Raw genomic sequence first — 12,161 nt, forward strand, 5'->3', positions numbered from 1 at the left:
CTTGGACGAAGTGAGAGAGTGTCATGGACATATATACACTACCAAATGTAAAATAGATAGCTAGTGGGAAGTAGCCACATAGTACAGGGAGATCAGCTCAGTGCTTTGTGACCACCTAGAGGGGTGGGATAGGGAGGGTGAGAGGGAGACGCTAGAGGGAGGAGATATGGGGATATATGTATATGTATAGCTGATTCACTTTATTATAAAGCAGAAAGTAACACACCATTGTAAAGCAATTATACTCCAATAAAGATGTTAAAAAAAAATAAATAAATAAAATAACCTCTCTCTCCCTCTCTCTCTCCTTCTCTCTCTCTCTCCCTCTTTCTCTCTCTTTCCACCCACCCCCCAGTAGTATCTTTCAAGTACAAAATCATGTGTGCCCCTGTATTTTGAGATCTGTAGTTCTTTCTAGTTTGTAAATTTTGGTTTCTCTTAAGATCTGCATATATTGGTCATTTTCCTGTCTAAGACATTATCGTTTTCCCCCTTAGGTAGCTCTGTCAGTTCATAGAGACTTAAAATACTATGTGTTTGATTTTCTAGGCCTCACCATTGGAAAACACAAGTGATTACAAAAAAAAAAGTTTCTAGCAATATAATTACTGAATTTTTATTAGAAATTAAGATTAGAAATCTAATCTAAATTTCTAATTTAACTGATGAATAAAGCCAGGTCAAGCATGTATTAACAGTAATCTGAACTAGACATCAGTCTTCCTCATGCTCAGCCTGTGGCTATTTCAGCTACATTAGTTCCCCTCCCCTTCATATATTACTCTATACTTCAAAGACGTCAGTTGGAATTTTTAGGACACACACTGCTAACCCCCATTATGATGTGTGTATTTCAGATAGCTATTGAACTAATCAAACAATCAAGACATCCATCTAAAATTCAGTAGAGATTTAATCTTCTCACAGCCTACTTGCCACTGATTTCACCTTTAAAACAAACAATTTTTATATGATTGCACTAACAGAGTTGCATTTATCAGGATGCAAAGTAAATGGCAGTAAATTATACTTTACATGTGGAGAGTTAATTATTACTGTATTATAAAATTAAAAGAAGGTTATACTTCTGAGATGAATACAGACTTTAACTTTTCAAATGTGTTTATGCTCATGAGTATTGATAATTTTCTGAAATATGAAAAAGCAAATGATATTCAGTTGCAAGGGCAAAGAAATTACTGCCATTTTTCAAACTCATTCTTCACCATGAAAACTCTGGAAGTAATTTTAAAAACCAGAAAATATAATTTCAAGTATATTGGCTGGTAGATGCTATCAACCAGTGAACCAACTTATGATTGTCAAATTTAAATTGCCAATTTATTCCCACCAGATACTCTCCAGTAACAGGTTATTTTCACATCTGTTGATAGATAACCGCTCAGTCATCATTTGGGGCATTAATCCACCAAGTGGTATATAATCCTGATACAAATAATTTTTCAAAGGACACATTAGAATCCGATTTTCCAAAGCTGCCATTTGTTTTATTTTAATGTTTTGGCATTCAACATAGTTTCATGTTGTGAAAAACAGATTGTAGCCATTTTGTCACTCTCATTGTCTGGCAAGTGTCAATATTACTGTATCAGCAAATAACTATTTGGAATATGTTCCTTGATGATGGTGATAAGTTATGTTGGAAAGTTTCAAAAGATAATTGAACATTATAATATCATTTTGTTGGAAAGGATTTTGAAAGGTAGTTTATATTCATTCACTAGCTTTTGAACTAAACCTAAATCACCTTAGTCTGTCCCTAAATTTAATATGTTTTTAGTCTCCTAGAAGTGGACATTTTTGTTTCCTTCTCGAGATAATTCTAATACATAGGATTTTTAAAAGATATAACCTCAAGGCAAACAAAAACAATCACTTGGTTCTTTAGTTAGTATTACCCAAACTTCATAAATAATAATAATACCTAGAACTTGAGCAGCAAGTTAAATTTTAAAAAGCCATTACTAGCAATATTAATATTATTCTCAGTTTATAGAAGAGACAGTGGGTCAGAATGATTTGTACCTTACCCAAACTCATAGTAAAACAGCAATAGAAATATATATATGCTACAAACTAGTTTTGAGCTTTAGAGATAATACATGTAAAGAATCTAGCATTTGAACCCAAGTTGTTTGTCTCATATTCCATCCTCTTTCATTCAACCACACTGTTTCTCTACAATATCTACTCCAAAGGAACTGAATAATTTCTGTGACTACATCTGTGTGGGGCTACAGATCTCATCATTAGATCGACTGAAGTATCCAGTCAATTTCTTCAAATAAATGAATTTTCCTCCATCAAATTTGACATTCTTCAGATCTGCTTAGACCCTTATTCCCTGGAAGTCATATCTTATCCTCCAAAACTGGGTTAGGTGGCCATCCTCCATCATTACGCATCACACTTTATACTCTAACTTACCTTTTATTATTTCCCAGCATTTGTAATTGTTCTAATGTTTGCTGTTTGTCCAACTGCATTGTATACAACTACACGGTAGGCATCTTTTGTTTCCCTTGTTCATCCCATAGCTCTAATATCTAACATCATTCCTAGTACATAGCTATGTTATATTTTAAAATCTATGCTTAATGAATGAATAAATTTAATTAGCTTTTAGTAATGGTATTAGGTAGGATGCTTCTAAAGAATTTATATGTCTAACCTCTATCAACAGTGGTTATAGAACTTAGTTGATACGAATTTCCTAATAAATGAATAATCTGTTCTGTTTCTACTTCTACCTTAAGTCAATAGGCGGAAGAGCAGATACAGGGGATGAATAACATTGTCCTGCCAGTTGTACAGATGTTCACTCAATAGTCAGACATTACAAATTTAAGGTCTAATCATTTGTGAAGCCTAAGCCATCAATTTAGTTGTAGTCTGATTAAGTTTTCTGGTAATTAATGATTTTTAGTAACCTGTCATAAGAGAAGGCTAGCTGCACTCTCTTATAGGGCCACTAATTCCACTGAAACCAAAGCTAACTGTTTGGAGGAATTTGGTTAAAGCCTATAGCAGATTCTGAATAAAAATCAATCCTCATCATTGAATATATAGTTCAAAGCACCTGCTCAAGTGTTGACTTGCTGATTAATTATTGTAGATGAGGACTACAGACTCTAATTAGGGTGTAACTCTGAAATTATGAGAGAAAGTCAGAAAAACATTATCCTTCAAACCTTTCACTAATTGAGATCAATGTGAAATAGATTAGATTGGACATATGCAGAAGTCTTCTACCATAAGAGATGCACTGTAAATGTTATTTTGACTAGGGTTTCTCCCAGGACTTGATCTTAGACACTGGCACCCCATTTCATTAAGAGGAGTAAAATATAAATGTCCATCAAGCTATGACACATAGTGTTGTAAAACTTTGGTGGTGGAGCTATCTGCAGAGCTTAGGAAAAGAAATTCCAAAGTGAGATTAAATTAGTATTTATCCAGGAGAATGAGAGGCTGTATTTAGCAGATGTGATTTTTCTGTTCACAAATCTACAAAAAGTGTTTTTTATAGGGAAACAGGGAAAATTCTCTGGGTTTTCCACAACATGAATTCACTATCCATAGAGGATTCTTCAACTCCTTCACTCATTAAAGGACCTCCCATTGACTTGTGTACTTGATGCCAAAAGAAGGTTATACAATAGACAACAGGGATTACTAGGAAATTCATGTCTGCTCATTATCTTTTCTTAAGTATACCAATTCCATTTTAAGGATTTGGTAGGTGAGACCAAGGAAAAAGTTTTCAACAGTCCTTCTCTCTACTAGCTAACATATTTGTGTGTAACATTTTAGATAATAGTGTACTTGGATACTTTGATCTCAGGTGGCTCTAGAGGTTTTTCATTTTCTTCCCACTTTGCAAACAATGCTTTGAAAAGGACCACATAAAAAGAAAATATTTGCTATTGATTTTTTTAAAAAGCCTTTCATAGAAATGTCCCCTTTTGTGTTCATTTATTCCCTTCCTTGCTCAAACCCCATTTTTCCTCATAGAAAGAACAATGATCTGCCATCAGTTCTGCTTATTAATTTATAATGTATCCAATGAGTCTCTAGGTACACATTACAAAGATTAAAACAAAAATTAATCCAAAAGAAAAGGTGTTCCCTGATTCTCTGAACCGTATCCCTACAGTCCATCTGTGGGTACTCTCACGTCTCTTTGTTTGCTAATAATGTAGAGATCTTCAAAAGCAAAAATAAAAATTCTACCCAAAATATTTTATTCTCCAAAGGCATATGCACCATTTAAATAACAAAGAGTACATGTGCAGTATTTTCTGTAGAAAAATTACCCCAAATTGCATATTGTCTATTTTGTAGAACTCGACTTGTATTAAGCTGTCTTTGCAAATGGACAAAAGCTACTTTGTGGTCAAATTTGAGGGGCTCGGCTTCTCCAGAATGTACACACACACACACACACACATTTGTTATAATGTTTAACATTACACCCTTAGATATATATTCCTTTGGAGTTTAAACACATTTCTGTCTTCTAAGTTCTCCTATTTAAATACAAATACATCTGAGTAGAGGAACTTAAACCCCAACATCTCCCATTTCTAATTTTTTTTTCAAAGCTTCATGTAACCATATATATGAGTATATTTGTTCAATGAAATATTGGTATAATCCTTAGCCATTTACTAAAATATTGGAGCAGGAAGAAGCTTTAGAGATTCCCCAATGCAAATCCTTCACATTATAGAGGAAGAACTAGCAAGAGGGAGTAGCTTGTGTCCCAGCTCAGTGTTTCTTTCTCTATACCAAACTGATCTTGTAATTTTGCTATAGAGAAAATGTTGGTACAAACTTGTTAATATGACAGGAAGGTATACACATTCCTTCCTCTTGATAACATAAGCCATATGCTCTTAAATAAACCTGGTCTTCTAGAGTTCTAAAAGCGCAGAATAGGCAGGAGTACTCAGACAAGATATACAACTTATTACGCAAGTTGAAAGAAGATAAATGCCTTATTGTTAACACACACTGAAAAGTCACTTACGCTAAAAAATAGTGTTCAAGGCGAAAGTTTAGGCATCATGCACAGATGGGGTAAAATTTGCTTTGCAATATCTCATTCATCAATGTTTCCCATTTTCCCCCAGCATCATTGAGGAATAATTGAAAAATAAAATTCTGTATACTTAAAGTATATGACACGATGATCTGAAATATGTATATATTGCAAAATGATTACCACAATCAAGTTAATTACCACATCCATCACCTAACATATTTACCTTTTCTGTGTGTGTGGTCAGAACACTTAAGATCAACTCTCTTAGCCAATTTCAAGTATATATTACACTATTATTAACTATAGTAACCATGATGTACATTGGATACTCAGACCTTATTCATCTTATAAATGAAAGTTTGTACCCTTTAACAAACATCTGCCCATTTCTCCCACCCCCCAGCCCCTGGCAACCACCATTCTATTCTCTGGTTCTACGAATTCAACTTAAAAAAATTTTTTTAGATTCCACATATAAATGAGATCATACAGTATTTGTCTTTCTCTGTCTGGCTTATTTAACTTAACATAATGTCCTTCAAGTTCATCCATGTTGTCCTAAATGGCAGGATATCCATTTTTATGGCTGAATTATATTCCATTATATGTTCTTTATCCCCCACCTTGGGGTAAGGTTGACACAAGCAAAACTGTTCCTCTTACCCTCTTCAATGCATCCAGTCTCAGGATTTTTCTTTAGCAGTGTGCTGAAACCTCTCCACTGGACAATGGGACTCCCACTAAGACACTCTCATCCATGGGTTATTTTCAAAATTGATTTTCTGTGGGGAATGACAATAGAAAACTATTTTCGCTATCTTGCTGATTATCATTCCACCCCAATTTCTCCCATTATATCTTAAATTTCACTATCAGAAAAAAGTATTTCTTTGTGTCTCCAGAAGTTCTCAGTTTAAAAAAGTATTCATTTTTTTCAAAGTCTTAATTTGTCAAATTGCTTCCCAGTGGTCCAGTTAGATGATAGCAGGTCCCATAGGCATGGATAACCAGCAAGGTAAAGTTTTATGGAGAAGTGAAACAATGTGTAGAGCAGGAGGCACTATTTATAAGGGTAACACCAGGCACTGCATTAGGGAACTCTGGGTAGCAATTAGGCAGCTATAGGGTTGTATAATTTTAGATGCAAATGTCATATGTGAAAGTGATAAAAATGCACTGAAAACTCTTTACATTTTGCTAAGAGCCAGCTATGGTTTTGTAAAAAGTTCTGGATGGAAAGAGAGCAGTGATGCAAGCAGAGGATATCTGGCGTTTATTGGGTGTTTTCTATATGGAGGGCTTTGTTCTTGGTTCCATGGTGTGCCAGCTCTATCACAGTGTTTGGTACTTGCAGGTAAGGGATACACGTTTCTTTAATTTTAAGGACAAAGAACTTTAAAACTTCTCAACTAAAGTGATTTCCTACATACAGTAGCTCCAATCTTCAAAGATACCTTCTCTCTCTGTTCAAACATGCACTGTAGTTTCTGTTTATAAAGGTACCAAAGTCTGCTCAAGCTCAGAAATAAAGAAAATGAAGACCTAATATTCAGAGTTCTTAACTAGGACCAATTCTCCTGGTTTATTATTCTGCGAGGCAAGTAGCTGCACATCATTGAGAACCTAATGGTGCAACAAGGAGAGAAAGTTTCAACCCATTGAAAGTCTATTATATCATTCTCCCATAATACAAGTACCCTGAGGATTTCAAATCTAACCTTACTACAAATTATGCTAAATTCTGGCTACACACTGGACAGCTCTTTGAATTGACAGCTTCAAAAAATCAAATTGACCTAAAGTCAATGATATCTTATGTTTTTTCCTTTCTTTTCTATACGTTTCACGTTTCCTTCACCTGCTATATCTTCAGCTCAGATATTGACGTAAACCAGAACTTAACATACTGTCACACCACTTTGATGAGCAAAGGAGGTACTTATTCCCATGAGAATGTGTCCTATATTGAAGTGGTTCAACTGTCTGTTGTGATCCTGTAATGTAAAATCAATGCCTCCTTTCTCTTGTGATATTTTTTGGCTCCATGCTGTTGGCTAAATCCAATCATTCCACTTGTTCAATAAACATTTGTTGGGAACTATGGAAATCTAACATATCATTTAATACAAATTATCTATACATACCAACAGGGGTTTCCTTATTCTGGAAGTACTGTTGTTTCTAACTTGAGACAACTTCAGGATCTCTCACTCAGGTAAGGACTGTTATAAAATAAAATCTATTTTATAATTTAAAGAGTACAGTGTGGTAGTTCAGTGCCCAGACTGTGGAGCCAGACTTCCTGGCTTCAGATATTTGCTCCGCTTCTTGCAGTTTAACCATGACATGCAATTTAACAACTTCATGTCTTAGTTTCCTTATTTGGAAAACTGAGATAATAATGGTACCTACTGCATGTGATTTTTGTGAGGGTTAAACAACACATGTAACATAGTTAGAACACAAAAATTATCGATGTTAGGGGGATCTTCAAGATGGCAAAGGAGTAAGATGTGGAGATCAACTTCCTCCCCACAAATACATCAAAAATACATCTACACGTGGAACTACTCCTACAGAACACCTACTAAATGCTGACAGAAGAACTCAGACCTCCCAAAAGGCAAGAAACTCCCCATGTACCTGGGTAGGGCAAAAGAAAAAACAGAGACAAAAGAATAGGGATGGGACCTGCACCAGTGGGAGGGAGCTGTGAAGGAGGAAAGGTTTCCACACACTAGGAAGCCCCTTCACTGGTGGAGACGGGGGTGGGGGGGTGGGTGGGGGGAAGCTTCAGAGCCATGGAGGAGAGCTCAGCAACAGGGGTGCGGAGGGCAAAGTGGAGAGATTCCCGCACCGAGGATCGGTGCAACCAGCACTCACCAGCCCGAGAGGCTTGTCTGCTCACCCGCCGGGGCAGGCGGGGGCTGGGAGCTGAGGCTCGGGCTTTGATCGCAGGGAGAGGACTGGGTTTGGCTGCGTGAACACAGCCTGAAGGGGGCTAGTGCGCCACAGCTAGCCAGAAGGGAGTCCGGGAAAAGGTCTGGACCTGCCGTAGAGGCAAGAGACTTTTTCTTGCCTCTTTGTTTCCTGGTGCTCAAGGAGAGGGGATTCAGAGCGCTGCTTAAAGGAGCTCCAGAGACGGGTGCGAGCCGAAGCTATCAGCGCGGACCCCAGAGACGGGCATGAGACGCTAAGGATGCTGCACCACCAAGAAGCCTGTGGGCAAGCACAGGTCACCATTCACACCTCCTCTCTTTATTTTTGATAAAGGAGGCAAGAATATACAGTGGAGAAAAGACAGCCTCTTCAATAAGTGATGCTGGGAAAACTGGACAGCTACATGTAAAAGAATGAAATTAGAACACTCCCCAACACCATACACAAAAATAAACTCAAAATAGATTAAAGACCTAAATGCAAGGCCAGACACTATCAAACTCTTAGAGGAAAACATAGTCAGAACACTCTATCACATAAATAACAGCAAGATCCTTTTTGACCCACCTCCTAGAGAAATGGAAATAAAAACAAAAATAAACAAATGAGACCTAATGAAACTTAAAAGCTTTTACACAGCAAAGGAAAACATAAGACGAAAAGACAACCCTCAGAATGGGAGAAAATATTTGCAAATGAAGCAACTGACAAAGGATTAATCTCCAAAATTTACAAGCAGCTCATGTAGCTCAATATCAAAAAAAAACAAACAACCCAATCCAAAGATGGGCAGAAGACCTAAATAGACATTTCTCCAAAGAAGATATACAGATTGCCAACAAACACATGAAAGGATGCTCAACATCACTAATCATTAGAGAAATGCAAATCAAAACTACAATGAGGTATCACCTCACACCAGTCAGAATGGCCATCATCAAAAAATCTAGAAACAATAAATGCTGGAGAGGGTGTGGAGAAGAGGGAACTCTCTTGCACTGTTGGTGGGAATGTAAATTGATACAGCCACTATGGAGAACAGTATGAAGGTTCCTTTAAAAAACTAAAAATAGAACTACCATATGACCCAGCAATCCCACTACTGGGCATATACCCTGAGAAAACCATAATTCAGAAAGAGTCATGTACCACAGTGTTCATTGCAGCACTATTTACATTATCCAGGACATGGAGGCAACCTAAGTGTCCACTGACAGATGAATGGATAAAGAAGATGTGGCACATATATACAATGGAATATTACTCAGCCATAAAAAGAAACAAAATTGAGTTATTTGTAGTGAGGTGGATGGACCTAGAGTCTGTCATACAGAGTGAAGTAAGTCAGAAAGAGAAAAACAAATACCATATGCTAACACATATATATAGAATCTTAAAAAAAAAAAGTTCTGATGAACCTAGGGCCAGGACAGGAATAAAAACACAGACGTAGAGTATGAACTTGAGGACATAGGGAGGGGGCAGGGTAAACTGGGACGCTGTGAGAGAGTAGCATTGACATATACACAGTACCAAATGTAAAATAGATAGCTCGTGGGAAGCAGCTGTATAACACAGGGAGATCAGCTCAGTGCTTTGTGACCACCTAGAGGGGTGGGATATGGAGGGTTGGAGGGAGATGCAAGAGGGAGGGTATATAGTGAATATATGTATGCATATAGTTGATTCACTTTGTTATACAGCTGAAACTAACACAATGTTGTAAAGCTATTATACTCCAATAAATTTGTTAAAAAAATTATCAATGTTATTTATTATTACTATGATTTTTCATTTTATTTTATGTCAAGTCCTTTGGTAGGAGCTGAAAGTACAGAGTTAAAAACTATTTTGAAGTAGTGGAGGCAGTTATATTGTGTGATCACTGAGGTAACTAGCCATCTCTCAAGGGAATCAGGGAAGGTTTCATATGAGTTATTATTCTAAAATTAGATATGGAAAATGAGCAGGAGTTAGTCAGAGTGTGAAGCCATATTATGGGACTAACAGTGTTCTTAAAAAGAGGGAACAGCCATGAGAAAAGATAGCATATGGTGAATTCAAAGAACTGAGAGAATTTCAGTATGGATGATATTGAAAAATCACAAAGGGGAAAAATCACAAAGGTCCTTGTAATACATATCAAGACATTTATTTTTTATTTTTATTGAAGTATAGTTGATTTACAATCCTGTGTTGGTTTCAGGTGTACAGCACAGCAAATCATTTAGATAGATAGATGATAGATAGATAGATAGATAGATAGATAGATAGATAGATAGATAGATAGACAGATAAATATATATATATATATTCTTCAGATTGACTTCCCCTATAGGTTATTACAGAATATTGAGTATAATTCCCTGTGCTATACAGTAGGTCCTTGTTAGTTATCTATTTTATATATAGTAGTGTGTATTTGTTAATCCCAACCTCTTAATTTAGACTTTACCATGTATGCAGTGGGAAGTTCTGATGGGTTTTAAGCAGAAGAATGACTGGATCACATTCGCATTTTAAAATGATTTCTTTGGCTGCAATGTGGTAAAGATATTGAGAATAAGCAGAATTGTTAAGTTGCTATTGTAATGGTAATGGGATGGAGATAAGTGGAAGGAATACAGAGATATTAAGGAAGTAGAGTCAGCTGTGCTTGTTGATTGAATATTAGAGTGAGAGAAGTAGGATACAAGCATTCACTTAATGTAGTGGTTATGATACATCTTCAGTATGGAGACAAAGACACCTCAAGTTTTAAACTGGATATTTTTTCTATATCCTAGTGTAGGTAACAGAGGGTGAGGAACATATTTGGGAACAATGGGTGATAAAAGCTATTGACTTTGGTTTTTGATATTTTTGGTGTGAAGTGCCTATACAGCTACTAAGTGAAAATGTCTTGGGAAAATAGATCTGGAACTTAGAAGTCATGGTGTAGCCCATGTCTTAATAGGATCTCTTGGCTACTCTTTGAACCCAGTCAAATTGGATAGGTTTCTTAAATTGCTTTGAAGTGGATTTTATATCAAGCTATTGTTAGACATGATCTTGTGGTGCTCTGAGATCTTCATAGATTTTATCTCAACAATTTTTACGTTCTCCCTGAATGTAGTTCAGTCTAAATCAACTAAGTGCCTGAGGTACCATATAGTTAGAAATTGTGCTAAGGTCTTCTGACAGCTATGTGATATCTTTCTTGGTTTCTAAATTTCATTCTATTTGTGGCCTTTGCCCAAGCCATTAACCTCCTTGTCCACCAATATATCTGTTTCTAATGAAGGAATGATAAGAATTGTGACATCTTGCCCTTCCTTAGCAGAAGAGTTTGGTAAACAGTGATGAGCTCCCCAGTTCAACACTTCTATTTGTTAGCCGTTAAATACTCATTTTAAAATGTTCAGGCTCCTTGGAGTCAGTGCACTACACTGACACTTGTTTTTAATATCCATAAAAATCTATATCTGTCTCTTCAAAGTAGACAATTAAGCAACTCAGGGCAATAACCAGTCATGTTGTTAGTTATCAGAAAAGTTTCATTGGGCCTTTGCTCCACTCTTCCTCAGAATAAAAATAATGAACACCTATATTTTGTTTTTTATATGAGCACAGAGCCATGGCTCTCTACCAAGAAGAGGTTTATAATGAGGAGGACAAAGAAAACATTAAGGCAGATGACTTAGTCATAGTGAAATGAGGTTCATCACAAGTGGACCAGATAGAGCAACTCCAAACTTCAAGCAAATTAACCTTGAGTATTCTGGGGTATAGCAGTAACTCCAAGCTCTATAACTATTACAAAATCTATGTTTACAGAGTATCATGTGGTAGTTAAGTGCCCAGGCTGTGCAGCCAGACTGCACTCAAATATATATTGGATTGGCCAAAAAGTTCGTTCTGGTTTTTCCATAAGATGTTACAGAAAAACCCAAACGAAATTTTTGGCCAACCCAATATAATGAGGTGCAAAGAATACTGGATTAAATTCTGGTCTTAGTTTACTCATTTATTTATTGAGTTATTGAGAACCTATTAGGTTATGAGTATGTATTGGTGAATAAAACAAATATGGTGCTTGAGTTTATGGAGCTTATATTCTGGTAAGAGAGACAGAAAATAAATAATTAAAGAACCAAATAATTGCATAATTAAA

At 36.2% G+C, this 12,161-nt stretch overlaps 1 long non-coding RNA gene across 1 annotated transcript in view; it reads right to left on the minus strand.

The window, feature by feature from the left end:
- The window catches only part of LOC309652116, a 122,808-nt gene extending 112,565 nt beyond the window's left edge, over positions 1–10,243 (minus strand). Inside the window, exon 1 of the long non-coding RNA XR_014258595.1 lies at positions 8,659–10,243. This is a non-coding gene — a long non-coding RNA (uncharacterized lncRNA). The remainder of the gene's footprint in view (positions 1–8,658) is intronic.
- Between the last annotated feature and the right edge of the window lie 1,918 nt (positions 10,244–12,161).

Source organism: Balaenoptera physalus (assembly GCF_965194825.1).
Source record: "Balaenoptera physalus genome assembly, chromosome: X".
Classification (NCBI taxonomy): Eukaryota; Metazoa; Chordata; class Mammalia; order Artiodactyla; family Balaenopteridae; genus Balaenoptera; species Balaenoptera physalus.